This window comes from Pseudophryne corroboree, chromosome 2 (genome assembly GCF_028390025.1).
Source record: "Pseudophryne corroboree isolate aPseCor3 chromosome 2, aPseCor3.hap2, whole genome shotgun sequence".
Taxonomy (NCBI): domain Eukaryota; kingdom Metazoa; phylum Chordata; class Amphibia; order Anura; family Myobatrachidae; genus Pseudophryne; species Pseudophryne corroboree.
The window spans coordinates 910817357-910833783 of NC_086445.1; the positions used below are offsets into that span (position 1 = coordinate 910817357).

At 48.7% G+C, this 16427-nt stretch overlaps 1 protein-coding gene across 2 annotated transcripts in view; it reads left to right on the forward strand.

Annotated features, from left to right (window-relative positions):
* The first annotated feature begins 547 nt into the window (after nucleotides 1-547).
* Nucleotides 548-16427, forward strand: part of WDR81 (WD repeat domain 81) — a 200902-nt gene continuing 185022 nt past the window's right edge. The window contains exon 1 of one of the 2 annotated variants that reach the window (XM_063956105.1): nucleotides 548-637. The gene's annotated coding sequence lies outside the window, so the exon portion shown is untranslated. Of the gene's footprint in view, nucleotides 638-679; nucleotides 915-16427 lie in introns of those variants that run through there. The other variant, XM_063956106.1, reaches the window with a different exon arrangement.

The window sequence follows — 16427 nt, forward strand, 5'->3', positions numbered from 1 at the left end:
AGCCATGTAATCAATTAGATGCGAAGACCCAGCATTTTTCTGAAGCATTCTGCAAGGCTTCATGTAACTTCTCCTGCAGCAGCAAACAGGTCCATGGAGTGACAATATCTTGGACTATTTGTTGAGCAAAGGTCTCAAAAGCCAAAGATGGAGGCGAGATAGTCTGGGACCATGTGGTAAACAGCCAGGAGAAGTTACATGCATACATAGCAATGCCAAAAAGGGTGCAAACTGAAATAGGGACTGACTGGGAAAGTCTGCAGTGATATTTATTTATTTTTAGTTACCGTAATTAGGTTACACCAGCTCTCTCCCACCCATGTGACCTGTAACCACACTGTAGCCCAGACTGGAAGAGTTTGGATCAGGGGGGGCACCATTATACAGGGTGAGCGGAGGAAGCGCAGCGCCGAGTCACACTCATCTGCAGCATACCGTCCTTGCTGAGTTAGTAAGCGGGAGAGTCTGAACTCAGTGAGCTGAGGGGAACCGCTGTCTACGTTCTCCTGTTTCTACCCGGACAAGTGAGGCGGTGACCCGCATCATCAGTGTAACAGCCGCAGCAGTAATCGGATCCCGGCGCTAAGCGCAGGAGGAGAGGACTGGCGGAGACAGACCGCTGCTGTGCTGGAGGATGGTGAGTGTCACACACATTACTGTCCCCTCCCCGGTAACATGGGCCTGAGGCGAGCTGTGGTGTAACCATACCGGGAGAGCTGCATCCGTGGCCGGGGCTGTGAGACTGACCGGCCCCTAGAGGCATAAACCTTATTGTTGTGCAATTCATGCGTATTCATGTTATGTAATATACATCATAAACTAAATAGCTCCGTTTTTGTTTGTTTTGACATATACCTGCAGTTAGTAGCGTTGGATTCCCCTTTTCTATAAAGCTTCTGTATTTAAGGATGTGGGTATGTAGTAAATAATAATATATATATATTCCTTACTATTTTTTGACTGTTGTAATGATTGGTATAAACCTGTCATCATTCATTAATGCATTTGGTATGTTGTTGTTGGCGTAGGCCAAGGAGTTCACCCACTATTCACAAAATCCACAAAATGTATCACTATCCACAAAAATTAAATTCACAAATCAGTTTAGGGGCCTCATTCAGAGGTGGACAGAGTACACTCAGCAGCTGTGTCTTTGCACGCTGCAGCATTGTGAAAATACGCTAATGCATCAGGAGGCGTTCTGTGTAAATAGACGCCTTTATCCTGCTTCTGTGATCCGCTATGCAGCAGTTGATCACTGCCGAAACATTGCACATCTGAGAGAGCCTAAGGCTACTCAGATTGGTCGTCGCAGCTCCTAGCCGAGGCCAGGAAACACACATCCTGCCCTCAGCATATCTAGAAAAACATTGGGTACCCCTTTCACATCGCACAAATAACCCGGTATCGACCCCTTTTGTCTAACGTCCTAGTGGATGCTGGGGACTCCGTAAGGACCATGGGGATAGACGGGCTCCGCAGGAGACATGGGCACTTTAAGAAAGAATTTAGATTCTGGTGTGCTCTGGCTCCTCCCTCTATGTCCCTCCAGACCTCAGTTTGAATCTGTGCCTGGACGAGCTGGGTGCTGTTTAGTGAGCTCTCCTGAGCTTGCTATAAGAAAGTATTTTGTTAGGTGTTTTATTTTCAGGGAGCTCTGCTGGCAACAGACTCCCTGCATCGTGGGACTGAGGGGAGAGAAGCAGCCCTACTCTCTGCAGATAGGTCCTGCTTCTTAGGCTACTGGACACCATTAGCTCCAGAGGGATCGTACACAGGATCTCACCCTCGTCGTCCGATCCCGGAGCCGCGCCGCCGTCCCCCTTGCAGAGCCGGAAGACAGAAGCCGGGTGAAAGAAGCAAGAAGACTTCGAAATCGGCGGCAGAAGACTCCAGTCTTCACTGGGGTAGCGCACAGCACTGCAGCTGTGCGCCATTGCTCCCACACTACACCCACATACTCCGGTCACTGTAAGGGTGCAGGGGGGGGGGGGGCGTCCTGGGCAGCAATTAGAGACCTCTTTGGCAAAAGTTTGCATATATACAGTTGGGCACTGTATATATGTATGAGCCCCCGCCAAAAATTGTACATGAAAGCGGGACAGAAGCCCGCAGTCGAGGGGGCGGGGCTTCTTCCTCAGCACTCACCAGCGCCATGTTTTTTCTCCACAGCACCGCTGAGAGGAAGCTCCCCAGCCTCTCCCCTGCAGTTACACGGTAGAAGAGGGTAAAAAGAGAGGGGGGGCACATAATTAGGCGCAAAAATCAATATAAACAGCAGCTACTGGGTTAACATTAAGTTACGGTGTTATTCCTGGGTTAATAGCTCTGGGGTGTGTGCTGGCATACTCTCTCTCTGTCTCTCCAAGGGGCCTTATGGGGGAATTGTCTTCAGATGAGCATTCCCTGAGTGTGTGGTGTGTCGGTACGTGTGTGTCGACATGTCTGAGGTAAAAGGCTCCCCTAAGGAGGAGATGGAGCAAATATGTGTGTGAGAGGGTGTCTCCGTCGACAACGCCGACACCTGTTTGGATATGTGTAATTAAGTGCTAAGGTGAATTTATTGCACAAAAGATTAGAGAACAGACAGGGAATCTACCCATGTCTGTCCCTATGTCGCAGAGACCTTCAGAGTCTCTCAATGATCACTATCCAAAATAATAGACACTGATATCGACACGGAGTCTGACTCCAGTGTCGACTACGATAATGCAAAGTTACAGCCAAAATGGCAGAAAAGTATTCAATATATGATTATTGTAATAAAAGATGTTTTGCATATCACTGATGACTCATCTGTCCCTGACACAAGGGTACACATGTTTAAGGGGAAGAAAGCTGAGGTAAATTTCCCTCCTCTCATGATGAAAAAGAGCGGGAATCTCCAGACAAGAGACTGCAGTTTCCCACAAAGAATTCTCAGGGAGTATCCTTTCCCTACTAGGGCCAGGATACGATGGGAATCTTCCCCTAGGGTGTCACGTTTGCCCAAAAGGTAGCCCTGACGTAACAGCTAACCTCAGGGATCCGGCAGATAGCGTGCACATTCTGGTACACTACTCAGACCGGTGATTGTGTCGGCATGGGTTTATAGCGCTGTGGCAGCGTGGACAGGTACCTCATCAGCAGAGATTGAGACCCTAGTATGTGTATGTATATATATATATATATATATATATATATATATATATATTAAAGATGCTGTCTTAAGAGATATATATATATATATATATCTCATGCCCAAAGAGACATGAGTCTACTGGGTCCTAGAGTCAAAGCTATGTTGATTTCTGCTTGACGTGTCCTGTAGAATATGCAATGGACAGATGATGCCGACTTAAGAGGCATATGGAAGGCTGAGGATTGTGTGGAGAAGGGTTCTCGGACCTGGTCTCCACAGCTATAGCTGGTAATTCTGATATTTTGCCTTATATTCCTGCACAGCCTAGGAAAGCACGACATTATCAAATGCAGCCTTTCAAACAAAGAAACAAGAAAGTCCGAGGTGCGTCCTTTCTTGCCAGAGGCAGGGGCAGAGGAAAGAAGCTGCACAACACAGCTAGTTCCCAGGAACAGAAGTCCTCCCCGGCCTCTACAAAATCCACCGCATGTCGCTGGGGCTCCACAGGCGGAGCTAGGCCCGGTGGGGGCACACCTTCGTAAGTTCAGCCACAAGTGGGTTCACTCCCTGTTAGATCCCTGGGCAATAGATATTGTGTCTCAGGGATACAAGCTGGACTTAGAGGAGATGCCCCCTCACCGACGGCCCTGCCGGCTTCCCCCCACGAGAGGGAAACAGTGTTAACTGCAATTCACAAATTGTATCTTCAACAGGTGGTGGTCAAGGTTCCCCTCCTTCAACAAGGAGGGGATTATTATTCGACCATGTTGTAGTCCCAAAACCGGACGGTTCGGTCAGACCCATATTGAATTTAAAATCCCTGAACATATACCTGAAAAGGTTCAAGTTCAAGATGGAATCGCTAAGAGCGGTCATTGCAAGCCTGAAAGGGGGAGATTTTATGGTGACTCTGGACATAAAGGATGCATAACTTCATGTCCCCATTTATCCACCTCATCAGGCGTACCTCAGAATTGCGGTACGGGATTGTCATTACCAATTTCAGACGTTGCCGTTTGGTCTCTCCACGGCCCCGAGAATATTCACCAAGGTAATGGTGGAAATGATGGTGCTCCTGCGGAAGCAAGGTGTCACTATTATCCCGTACTTGGACGATCTCCTCATAAAAGCGAGATCAAGAGAGCAGTTGCTGAACAGCGTATCACTTTCTCTGGAAGTGTAACGGCAACACGGCTGGATTCTATATATTCCAAAGTCGCAGTTGGTTCCTACAGCTCATCTGCCTCTCCTAGGCATGATCCTAGACACAGACCAGAAAATGGTTTATCTCCCGATAGAGAGAGCTCAGGAGCTCATGACACTGGTCAGGAATCTATTAAAACCAAAACAGGTGTCAGTGAGTCCTGGGAAGGATGGTGGCGTCATACGAAGCCATTCCCTTCGGCAGGTTCCATGCGAGGATCTTTCAGTGGGATCTGCTGGACAAGTGGTCCGGATCGCATCTTCAGATGCATCGGATGATCACCCTGTCCCCCAGGGCCAGGGTGTCTCTTCTGTGGTGGCTACAAGGTGCTCACCTCCTCGAGGGCCGCAGATTCGGCATACAGGACTGGGTCCTGGTGACCACGGATGCAAGCCTCCGAGGGTGGGGGGCAGTCACTCAAGGAAGAAACTTCCAAGGGCTGTGGTCAAGTCAGGAGACGTGTCTGCACATAAATATCCTGGAGCTACGGGCCATATACAACGCCCTGAGTCAAGCGGAGCCTCTGCTTCGAGACCAACCAGTGCTGATTCAGTCAGACAACATCACGGCAGTCGCTCATGTAAACCGCCAGGGCGGCACAAGAAGCAGGGTGGCAATGGCGGAAGCCACCAGGATTCTTCGTTGGGCGGAGAATCACGTGCGAGCACTGTCAGCAGTGTTCATTCCGGGAGTGGACAACTGGGAAGCAGACTTCCTCAGCAGACACGACCTCCACCCGGGAGAGTGGGGACTTCATCAAGAAGTCTTCACACAGATTGTAAATCGATGGGAACTACCACAGGTGGACATGATGGCGTCCCGCCTCAACAAAAAATTAAAGAGGTATTGCGCCAGGTCAAGAGACCCTCAGGCGATAGCTGTGGACGCACTGGTGACACCGTGGGTATTCCAGTCGGTCTATGTGTTTCCTCCTCTTCCTCTCATACCCAGGGTACTGAGAATCGTAAGAAAAAGAGGAGTGAGAACAATACTCATTGTTCCGGATTGGCCAAGAAGGACTTGGTAACCGGAACTGCAAGAAATGCTCACAGAGGACCCATGGCCTCTGCCTCTCAGACAGGACCTGTTGCAACAGGGGCCCTGTCTGTTCCAAGACTTACCGCGGCTGCGTTTGACGGCATGGCGGTTGAACGCCGGATCCTAGCAGAAAAGGGCATTCCGGATGCAGTTATTCCTACGCTGATAAAGGCTAGGAAGGACGTGACAGCAAAACATTATCACGTATATGGCGAAAATATGTTGCTTGGTGTGAGGCCAGGAAGGCCCCTACAGAGGAATTCCAGCTGGGTCGATTCCTGCACTTCCTACAGTCAGGTGTGACTATGGTCCTAAAATTAGGGTCCATAAAGGTCCAGATTTCGGCCCTATCCATTTTCTTTCAAAAAGAACTGGCTTCACTGCCTGAGGTTCAGACGTTTGTTAAGGGAGTGCTGCATATTCAGCCTCCTTTTGTGCCACCAGTGGCACCTTGGGATCTTAACGTGGTCTTGGGTTTCCTGAAATCCCACTGGTTTGAGCTACTTAAGACAGTGGAGCTAAAGTATCTCACGTGGAAAGTGGTCATGCTGTTGGCCTTGGCTTCAGCTAGGCGTGTGTCAGAATTGGCGGCTTTGTCATGTAAAAGCCCCTATCTGGTTTTCCATATGGATAGGGCAGAATTGCGGACTCGTCCGCAGTTTCTGCCAAAGGTGGTGTCATCTTTTCATTTGAACCAACCCATTGTGGTGCCTGCGGCTACTCGTGACTTGGAGGATTCCAAGTTGCTTGATGTAGTCAGGGCTTTGAAGATCTATGTTGCCAGGACGGCTGGAGTCCGGAAAACTGACTCGCTGTTTATCCTGTATGCATCCAACAAGCTGGGTGCTCCTGCTTCAAAGCAAACCATTGCTCGCTGGATCTGTAACACGATTCAGCAGGCTCATTCTGCAGCTGGATTGTCGCATCCAAAATCAGTGAAAGCCCATTCCACAAGGAAGGTGGGCTCTTCTTGTGCGGCTGCCCGAGGGGTCTCGGCATTACAGCTTTGCCGAGCTGCTACTTGGTCGGGTTCAAACACATTTGCAAAATTCTACAAGTTTGATACCCTGGCTGAGGAGGACCTGGTGTTTGCCCATTCGGTGCTGCAGAGTCATCCGCACTCTCCCGCCCGTTTGGGAGCTTTGGTATTATCCCCATGGTCCTTGCGGAGTCCCCAGCATCCACTAGGACGTTAGAGAAAATAAGAATTTACTCACCGGTAATTCTATTTCTCGTAGTCCGTAGTGGATGCTGGGCGCCAGTCCCAAGTGCGGACTTTCTGCAATACGTGTATATAGTTATTGCTTATCAAAGGGCTATGGTTATGTAGCATCGGTTGAATGATGCTCAGTTGTTGTTCATACTGTTAACTGGGTAAGTTTATCACAAGTTGTACAGTGTGATTGGTGTGGCTGGTATGAGCCTTACCCTGGATTCCAAAATCCTTTCCTTGTAATGTCAGCTCTTCCGGGCACAGTTTCCTTAACTGAGGTCTGGAGGAGGGGCATAGAGGGAGGAGCCAGTGCACACCAGATAGTACTGAATCTTTCTTTAGAGTGCCCAGTCTCCTGCGGAGCCCGTCTATTCCCCATGGTCCTTACGGAGTCCCCAGCATCCACTACGGACTACGAGAAATAGAATTACCGGTGAGTAAATTCTTATTTTTTCATTACAACATCAAGCTACAAAGTAACATTGAAATAAGGGACACATTGTTTTCAGCGGTATCCGGACTCCAGGTCGACATGGACAAAAGGTCGACATGCACAAAAGGTCGACATGGACAAAAGGTCGACAGGAACAAGGTCGACATGAGTTTTTCACAATTTTTTTTTTTCTTTTTTGGAACCTTTTCATACTTAACGATCCACGTGGACTGCGATTGAACGGTAATCTGTGCCGAGCGGAGTGGAGCGAAGGCACCATGCCCGAAGCATGGCGAGCGAATCGGTGCACTAATTGGGGTTCCCGGTCACTGTACGAAAATAACGACACCAAAAAAACATAAAAAACTTATGTCGACCTTTTTCCATGTCGACCCTTTGTCCATGCCGACCTAAGGTGTGTCGACCAATTGGCGTCGACCTAAGGTGTCGACCTTTTTGTTGTCGACCTGGAGTCCCAGACCCGTTTTCAGTTGCTACTTGGAATCAATTGCTATTGTGTATCCCTGGAATAGGGAATTATTTAAACAATAATTTATATTGTGTTGTTTTAGTTACGTAGAAATCACTGGCCGGTGATACTTCTTTTTAATGTGATATATGTATTGTTATTAGATTGTGTTTTAATAAAACATAAGAATTTAATTAAACATCACTATCTTACTAAATACCAGCACTTTTCACAAGTATTCTCTCGATACTTTTTACGGGGTAAGTATACCCGCCGAAAAGCGGCAGGTGTTTGGTTACTAATAGGCGCTGAGTTATATTTATTTTTTGTTTAACAGCCCCAGATTTGCTTCTGCCCATAGCAGCTGTGAGATCATTCAGCAATCTGCCCATCTACAGTAGAACGTACTCCCTTGCCTGCCACACTGCTTCTCTAATATCCCTTTCACACCTCTGACCTGGGATATATTGCCAGGGCAACCCGGGTCGAGTGTTGGTGTGAAAGGGTCAACCCAGGTTGTGTGTCCCAGGTCCGCTACCCGATTAACGAGCAGGGTTATTCCTGGTCCCGACCTGGATAAGCTGCGGTGTGAAAGGTGCGACCCAGAAGAAGGAGCTCATTGGTGATCAGGAGCAGCCACCACCCACTTCTCATGACTCATCTTTGTAAGCCTCTAAAAAAAAAAAAAAAAAAGTCCCCTTTTAATGATATGCACTGTTTTGGCGGGCAGACACAGGTGCAGTATGAAAGGCAGCGACCCGGAAATAACCTGTGTCCAAGGTGCAATGTGAAAGTGGTGTGAACAGCTGTAACAAGGGCTGAATTCGCTTTCATTGCCCCGAATCGGACCTGGGATCTAGGTGTAAAAGGGGTATAAGTGACGATTGAGAGGTATGCATATACAATTACAATGATGAAAAAATGGTGCTGCAACTTCAAAAATATAAAATTAAGCAGTCCAAACGTACAATACTGTCAAATACGTACAATACTGTCAAATACGTACAATACTGTTTGTGCTTGGCTTTGAAAGGCTGCGCTTCACTATTTGGGGGTTTTAATAGGGTGTGAGTTGCATCAAACCTGTGGGTATACCCAATTTATAATAATAAATTATTCAAGAGGACGTGGTTTGTGCGATTGATTTATTTTAAACAAGGTAGTGTTAGATGAGTAATGTATTGCTAGCATATGTCATTCAATCATAAATGATTATATGGATAGCTGAATAAATTGCAGAAATACTTTTATTACTATAACATTGGAGTTACACTGCTCCTAGCAATAAAGAGCTGTACTGGTAATAACCATGTGCTATATAGGCAATGCAATGCGAATGAGGTATATCCCGTAAATGAAACAAAATTGCACAATATGGAAATAGTCAATTGTAAAAAATAAAGTCAAAGTTATGTACTGTCGGAAGATAGTGTCTTCTTAAATCAAAGCAATTTATTAAAACTGGGACTCAGGATTTATACTCTCCAAAATACTGTGAGAAAATAGCATATCTTATTCCCTTTGTATTGACAAGAAATTTACAATTTTCATAGACTCCACTTTTATATCTGCATAAAACTTTATCTTGAGCTTTATACTTGGTATTCCTTCTCACTGAGAAGCTACAATCAGCCTCAGAGAAAGGAGAGAGTGCATTCAATTTTAAGATAAAGTTTAAAATAAAAAGACATGAGAATAAAGTAAGAAAGAGCAAGTAAAGCCCCTTTCAGACATAATTACCTGGCTCAGACCCTGGACACAGCACCGGTTGAAGCTTGGCTACCCCTTTCACACCGGACCTGGGTCTACCAGTGATCAGGGTCTTCTGGCATTCAGTTGGCGCTTGGAGATGATTTAATCTCCAAGCTATACTGTCCCCAGCCAATTAATTTCTTTTAGGGTTTATCAAGACCCGGGTCGTACTCTTCAGACCTAAGCGGGGTCGTCTACCTGGGTTGCAAGTCCAGGGAAAAACCCTGTTATTGAGTAGAGTCAAGGACCTGGGACTCTCAACCCGGGTAGACCCTTTCAGACATAAGCTAGACCCGGGTTGATGAACGTTCACATGCAAAAACAGTGTTTTAGGGTTACCGTATATACTCGAGTATAAGTCGACCCGAATATAAGCCGAGGCACCTAATTCTACCACAAAAACCTGGGAAAACTTATTGACTCGAGTATAAGCCTAGGGTGGGAAATGCAGCTCTAGCCGTACACAGCCCTCAGTGCCAGATATGCCCTCATACTGCCAGATATGCCCCACAGTGCCTGATGTGCCAGATATGCCCTCATGCTGCCAAATATGCCCCACAGTGCGAGATGTGCCAGATATGCCCCACAGTGCCAGATGTGCCAGATATGCCCTCATGCTGCCAAATATGCCCCACAGTGCCAGATATGCCCCTCATGCTGCCACATATGCCCCACAGTGCCAGATGTGCCAGATATGCCCTCATGCTGCCAGATATGCTGCCAGATATGCTGCCAGATATGCCCTCATGCTGCCAGATATGCCCTCATGCTGCCACATATGCCCCTCATGCTGCCACATATGCCCCTCATGCTGCCACATATGCCCCTCATGCTGCCACATATGCCCCTCATGCTGCCACATATGCCCCCTCCCCAAGTGCCAAATATGCTCCCCCAGTGCCTGTTACTTACCCCTCCGTCGATCCCGCTCTGTCTTCTGAAGGAGGGACACTGAGCACACAGCGCGTGCCTCTCCTGTGTCCCTCCTGCATCTCCGGCGGCCGCGGCGGATCTATTAAAGGAAGTGCCGGTTCGTGATCAGAGGTCACGAACGGGTACTTCCTTTAATAGACCCTCCACTGCCGCCGGAGATGCAGGAGGGACACAGGAGAGGCGAGCGCTGTGCGCTCCGTGTCCCTCCTTCACACTGCTCTGCCTGTCACACTGCACTGCCACTGACTCGAGTATAAGCCGAGGTGGCTTTTTCAGCACAAAAAAAAGTGCTGAAAAAGTCGGCTTATACTCGAGTATATACGGTATGTCTGAAATGGGAATAACTGTGCATCTTGGTAAAAACCATGTTGCACTGCAGATGTAACATGTGCAGAGAGCTTTAGATCTGAGAGAGATGTGTCCAAACTGGTATCTAAATTGCAGTGTAAAAATAACTGTCCAACATTTGTGGGCTATATGCAGAAGCAGCCAGTATTTACCCTACATACAAAAAATGTGTGTATTTGCACCCCTTGCATGTAGCATGGTTTGACCAGGTACACAATTACTTGCTCAGTCTTACTTTACTCCCAAATCAGAATCAGGCCCTGAGGCTGTTTAGGAGTAGGCTTGGCAAACCACAAGTGCCAGCAAGCCCCAGCACCCAGGGCCTTCTGAGACCTATGGTGTCAGTAGGAAAGAATAGAAGGGAAAAAAAACTTGTTCAACTATTAAAAATAAACACCCTCTTTTCTCTTACGTCCTAGAGGATGCTGGGGACTCCAAAAGGACCATGGGGTATAGACAGGATCCACAGGAGCTTGGGCACACTGAAAAGACTTAAACTGGGTGTGAACTGGCTCCTCCCTCTATGCCCCTCCTCCAGACCTCAGTTAGACTTTGTGCCCAGGACTGACTGGACACTCACTAGGGGAGCTCTCCTGAGTTTCTCTTGAAAGGACTTTGTTAGGTTTTTTATTTTCAGAGAGACCTGCTGGCTACAGGCTCCCTGCAGCGTGGGAGTGAGGGGAGAGAAGCAGGACCTACTTCTTCTTAGTTTAAGGGCTCTGCTTCTCGGCCACTGGACACCATTCGCTCCAGAGGGTTCGATCACTTGGTGCGCCTTGCTGCTTGTTCCCGGAGCCACGCCGTCACCCCCCTCACAGAAGCCAGAAGAAAGAAGTCGGGTGAGTATGAGAAGAACAGAAGACTTCAGGACGGCAGAAGACTTCAGTAACCAGGTACAGCGCAGCGGTAACGCTGGGCTCCATGCTCCCACACACTATCACTAACGGCACTCACAGGGTGCAGGGTGCAGCACCGTTTCGCAGACCCCCGCCGGCATTTTCGAATTTTCAAATTTGGCGGGCTGAGGCGCGCCGGGAAGGGGCGGAGCTTAGCCGCGCTGCTCACAGCGCCATTTTCTCCTCTACACGCGGCTGAAGGAGACGCTGGCCCGGGACCTCCACAGCTCCTCTCAAGTAACGGGGAGCTAATCGAAGGGGGGCGCAGTTTGTGGTGCATTTTATTTTAATTAAGCAGCGCTGGTCACATATATCCCTTGACGGGATATTGGGGCGCTGGGGTGTGAGCTGGCATACTCCCTCTGTGTCCTCTATCTGGGCTTCATTGTGGGCCTGTCCCCTAGCTGAGACATTCTGTGTGTGTCCGTGTGTCGATAATACGTGTCGGCATGTCTGAGGCTGAATGTTATTCACCGGATGAGGTTATTGGGGGAGGGGATGCGGGTCTAGATTTGGGCCTGTCGGCGCAGCCGACACCTGATTTACTCACATTGCTAAGTACAATTAATACGAATGTAGCTTCTTTATCAAAGAGGTTGGATAAGTCTGAGTCACAGACGTAGGTGTGGAAAAAGTCCATGGAGGAGGCTTTGTCTCAGGTGCAGACCCCATCGGGGTCGCAAAAGCGGCCATTTCCTCAAGTGGTAGATACTGATGCCGACACGGACTCTGATTCCGAGGTCGATTTCACTGAGGCTGCTTTGCATCCACGATTAGTTAAGAGTATTCAATACATGATTGTGGCTATAAAAGATGTTTTACGCATTTCTGATGAACCTGCGGTACAGGAAACAAGGATTTGCTTGTTCAAGGGAAAAAAACCTGAGGTGTAGTTTCCCCCATCTCATGAAATGAATACTGTTTGTGAAAAGGCTTGGGACTCGCCGGACAAGAGGTGGCAGATTCCCAGGAGGATTTACATGGCGTATCCTTTCCCCTCTGATGACAGGGAAAAATGGGAGTCATCTCCAAATGTTGATCTAAGAATCTAAGAAAGTGGCGCTTCCGTCTCCTGACACGGCAGCTCTCAAGGATCCGGCGGATCGCAAGCTGGAGACGTCTCTGAAGTCCATTTTCGCTAATTCTGGTGCATTGCTCAGACCTGCGGTGGCGTCGGTATGGGTGAGTAGTGCTATTGCTAAATGGGCTGAGAATTTAGCTAATGATATGGATACCCTTGATAAAGATAATGTTCTTTTGACTCTTGGTTATATCAAGGATGCTGCAGATTACCTGAAGGATGCTACGAGGGATGTTTGTCTCTTGGGATCAAGAGCCAATGCCGTGTCAATATCGGCCAGGAGGGCGTTGTGGTTCCATCAATGGAATGCTGATGCTGACTCCAAGAGAGCTATGGAAGCTTTACCCTTCAAAGGTAATGTCTTGTTTGGGGACGGCTTGGCGGACCTAGTCTCTACCGCGACGGCGGGTAAGTCCTCTTTTCTTCCCTATGTTCCCACACAACACAAAAAGGTACCACATCAGCAGGTGCAGTCCTTTCATCCCAATAAATACAGGCGTGGAAAAGGTTCATCCTTCCTCGCTTCTAAGGGTAGAGGAAGGGGAAGGAAGTCGCCTGCCGTGTCCGGCGCCCAGGACCAAAAGTCCTCCCCTGCCTCTACCAAGTCCACCGCATGACGCTGGGGCTTCCCTGGGGGAGTCCGGACCGGTGGGGGCTGTTTGCGAGTCTTCAGTCAGGTCTGATTGGATCCTTGGGTCCTAGAGATTGTGTCTCAGGGATACAAGCTGGAGTTTCAGGAGGTGCCCCCTCACCGGTTTTTAATTTCGGCCTTACCAGTGTCTCTTCCGGACAGGGAGGTGGTGCTGGCAGCGATACAAAAATTGTGTCAACAGAGGGTCATTGTTCCCGTTCCCCCGTCACAACGGGGGGAGGGGTTCTACTGGAGCCTCTTTGTTGTGCCGAAACCGGACGGTTCGGTCAGACCAATTCTGAATCTAAAATCCCTCAATCCATACTTAAAAGTTTTCAAGTTCAAGATGGAATCTCTTCGAGCTGTGATTTCCAGCCTGGAAGGGGGGGATTTTATGGCGTCAGTCGACATAAAGGATGCCTACTTACACGTCCCGATATATCCTACGCATCGGGCCTTCCTCAGGTTTGCGATACAGGATTCTCATTACCAGTTTCAGACGTTGCCGTTTGGGCTTTCCACGGCCCCGAGGATTTTCACCAAGGTCATGGCAGAAATGATGGTTCTCTTTCGCAAGCAAGGGGTTACAATTATCCCGTACTTGGACGATCTCCTGATAAAGGCGAGGTCCAAGGAACGGTTGCTGAGGAGTATAAATTTGGTGCTGTCGGTGCTGCGACAGCACGGTTGGGTGCTAAATTTGCCGAAATCTCATTTGATTCCGACCACTCGGCTGTCTTTTCTGGGCATGCTTCTGGACACGAAGTTACGGAGAGTATTTCTTCCAGAAGACAAAGCTCTGGAACTGCAGTCGATGGTCAGGGAACTTCTGAGGCCGACGAGTGTGTCAATCCATCACTGTACTCGGGTTCTGGGAAAAATGGTTGTGGTGTAAGAAGCCATTCCGTTTGGCAGGTTTCATGCCCGGGTGTTTCAGTGGGACTTGCTGAGCAAATGGTCCGGGTCTCACCTGCACATGCACCGGAAGATAAGTCTATCTCCCAGAGCCAGAATTTCTCTCCTGTGGTGGCTACAATGTTCTCACCTCCTAGAAGGACGCCGGTTCGGTATCCTGGACTGGGTACTTCTGACAACAGATGCAAGTCTCCGGGGCTGGGGTGCAGTCACCCAAGGAAGAAACTTCCAGGGGAGATGGTCGCTCCAGGAAGCTTGTCTCCACATAAATGTTCTCGAGTTAAGAGCCATTTACAATGGCCTGCTTCAAGCAAGAAGCCTTCTTCAGGGTCGACCTGTTCTGGTACAGTCAGACAACATCACAGCGGTGGCACATATAAACCGTCAAGGCGGAACAAGGAGCAGAGCGGCAATGGCGGAGGCCACAAGAATCCTTCGCTGGGCGGAACAACACGTGAGCGCCCTGTCAGCAGTTTTCCTGGACAACTGGGAAGCAGATTTCCTCAGCAGACACGGTCTCCATCCGGGAGAGTGGGCTCTTCACCAAGAGGCATTTGCAGAGCTGACAAAGCGTTGGGGAATTCCGTTGATCGACATGATGGCGTCTCGTCTCAACAAGAAGCTCCCGAGGTATTGTTCCAGGTCGAGGGACCCCCAAGCCAGTGCAGTGGACGCCCTGGTGTCTCCGTGGGTGTTCCAGTCGGTGTATGTGTTCCCTCCACTTCCTCTCATTCCAAAGGTACTGGGGATCATTCGACGAGCAAGGGTTCAGGCGATTCTCGTCGTTCCAGATTGGCCAAGAATGGCCTGGTACCCGGATCTTCAGGAATTACTGATGGAAGATCCTTGGCCGCTTCCTCTAAGAGAGGACCTGTTGTTGCAGGGTCCATGCGTGTTTCCAGACTTACCGCGGCTGCGTTTGACGGCATGGAATTTGAGCTCCAGATCTTAGCTCGTAAGGGTATTCCCGGGGAGGTCATTCCCACTCTCATTAAGGTTAGGAAGGACGTTTCGGCGAAACATTATCACCGTATTTGGAGAAAGTATGTTTCCTGGTGTGAGACTAAAATGGCTCCTGCGGAAGATTTTCATTTGGGTCGTTTTCTCCACTTTTTGCAGGCAGGTGTAGATGCAGGCCTGAAATTAGGCTCCATCAAAGTGCAGGTTTCAGCTTTGTCTATTTTCTTTCAAAAGGAATTAGCTGTCATCCCTGAAGTTCAGACGTTTGTGAAAGGAGTATTGCATATCAATCCTCCGTTTGTGGCTCCATGGGATCTTGAGGTGGTCTTACAGTTTCTCATGTCTTCCTGGTTTGAACCTTTGCGTAAGGTTGAGTTAAAGTTTCTCACTTGGAAGGTAGTCATGCTGTTGGCGCTGGCGTCTGCCAGGCGAATGTCAGAGTTGGCGGCCTTATCTCATAAGAGCCCGTACTTGATTTTTCATTCGGATAGGGCAGAATTGAGGACTCGTCAACAATTTCTGCCGAAGGTGGCGTCTTTGTTTCACATTAACCAACCTATTGTGGTGCCGGTGGCTACGGATGCTGTGGCAGTTCCAAAGTCTCTGGATGTTGTGAGAGCTTTGAAGATCTACGTCGCCAGAACGGCTGTTGCCAGGAAAACTGAGGCGCTGTTTGTCCTGTATGCTTCTAACAAGATTGGTCATCCTGCTTCAAAGCAGACTATTGCACGCTGGATTTGTAGTACGATTCAGCAGGCTCATTCTTCGGCCGGGCTACCGGTTCCGAAGTCAGTAAAAGCCCATTCTACCAGAAAAGTGGGCTCATCTTGGGCGGCTGCCCGAGGCGTCTCGGCTTTACAGCTTTACCGAGCGGCCACCTGGTCAGGTTCAAACACTTTTGCTAAGTTCTATAAGTTTGATACCCTGGCTGATGAGGACCTTGCGTTTGCTCAGTCGGTGCTGCAGAGTCGTCCGCACTCTCCCGCCCGGCCTGGAGCTTTGGTATAAACCCCATGGTCCTTTTGGAGTCCCCAGCATCCTCTAGGACGTAAGAGAAAATAGGATTTTAGTACCTACCGGTAAATCCTTTTCTCCTAGTCCGTAGATGATGCTGGGCGCCCATCCCAGTGCGGACTGTTACTTGCAGTGTATTCTTGTTGGTTAACTTAGTTTATACACGGGTTGTGTATTTCTGGTTTTCAGCTTGTTGTGGTTGTTAATTCATACTGTTATCTGGTTTACTGTTACTCCGGTTGTACGGTATGTTTGTGGTGTGGGCTGGTATGTTTGTAGCCCTTAGTTTACACAAAAATCCTTTCCTCGAAATGTCCGTCTCTCCTGGGCACAGTTCCTATAACTGAGGTCTGGAGGAGGGGCACAGAGGGAGGAGCCAGTTCACACCCAGTCAAAGTCTTTTCAGTGTGCCCAAGCTC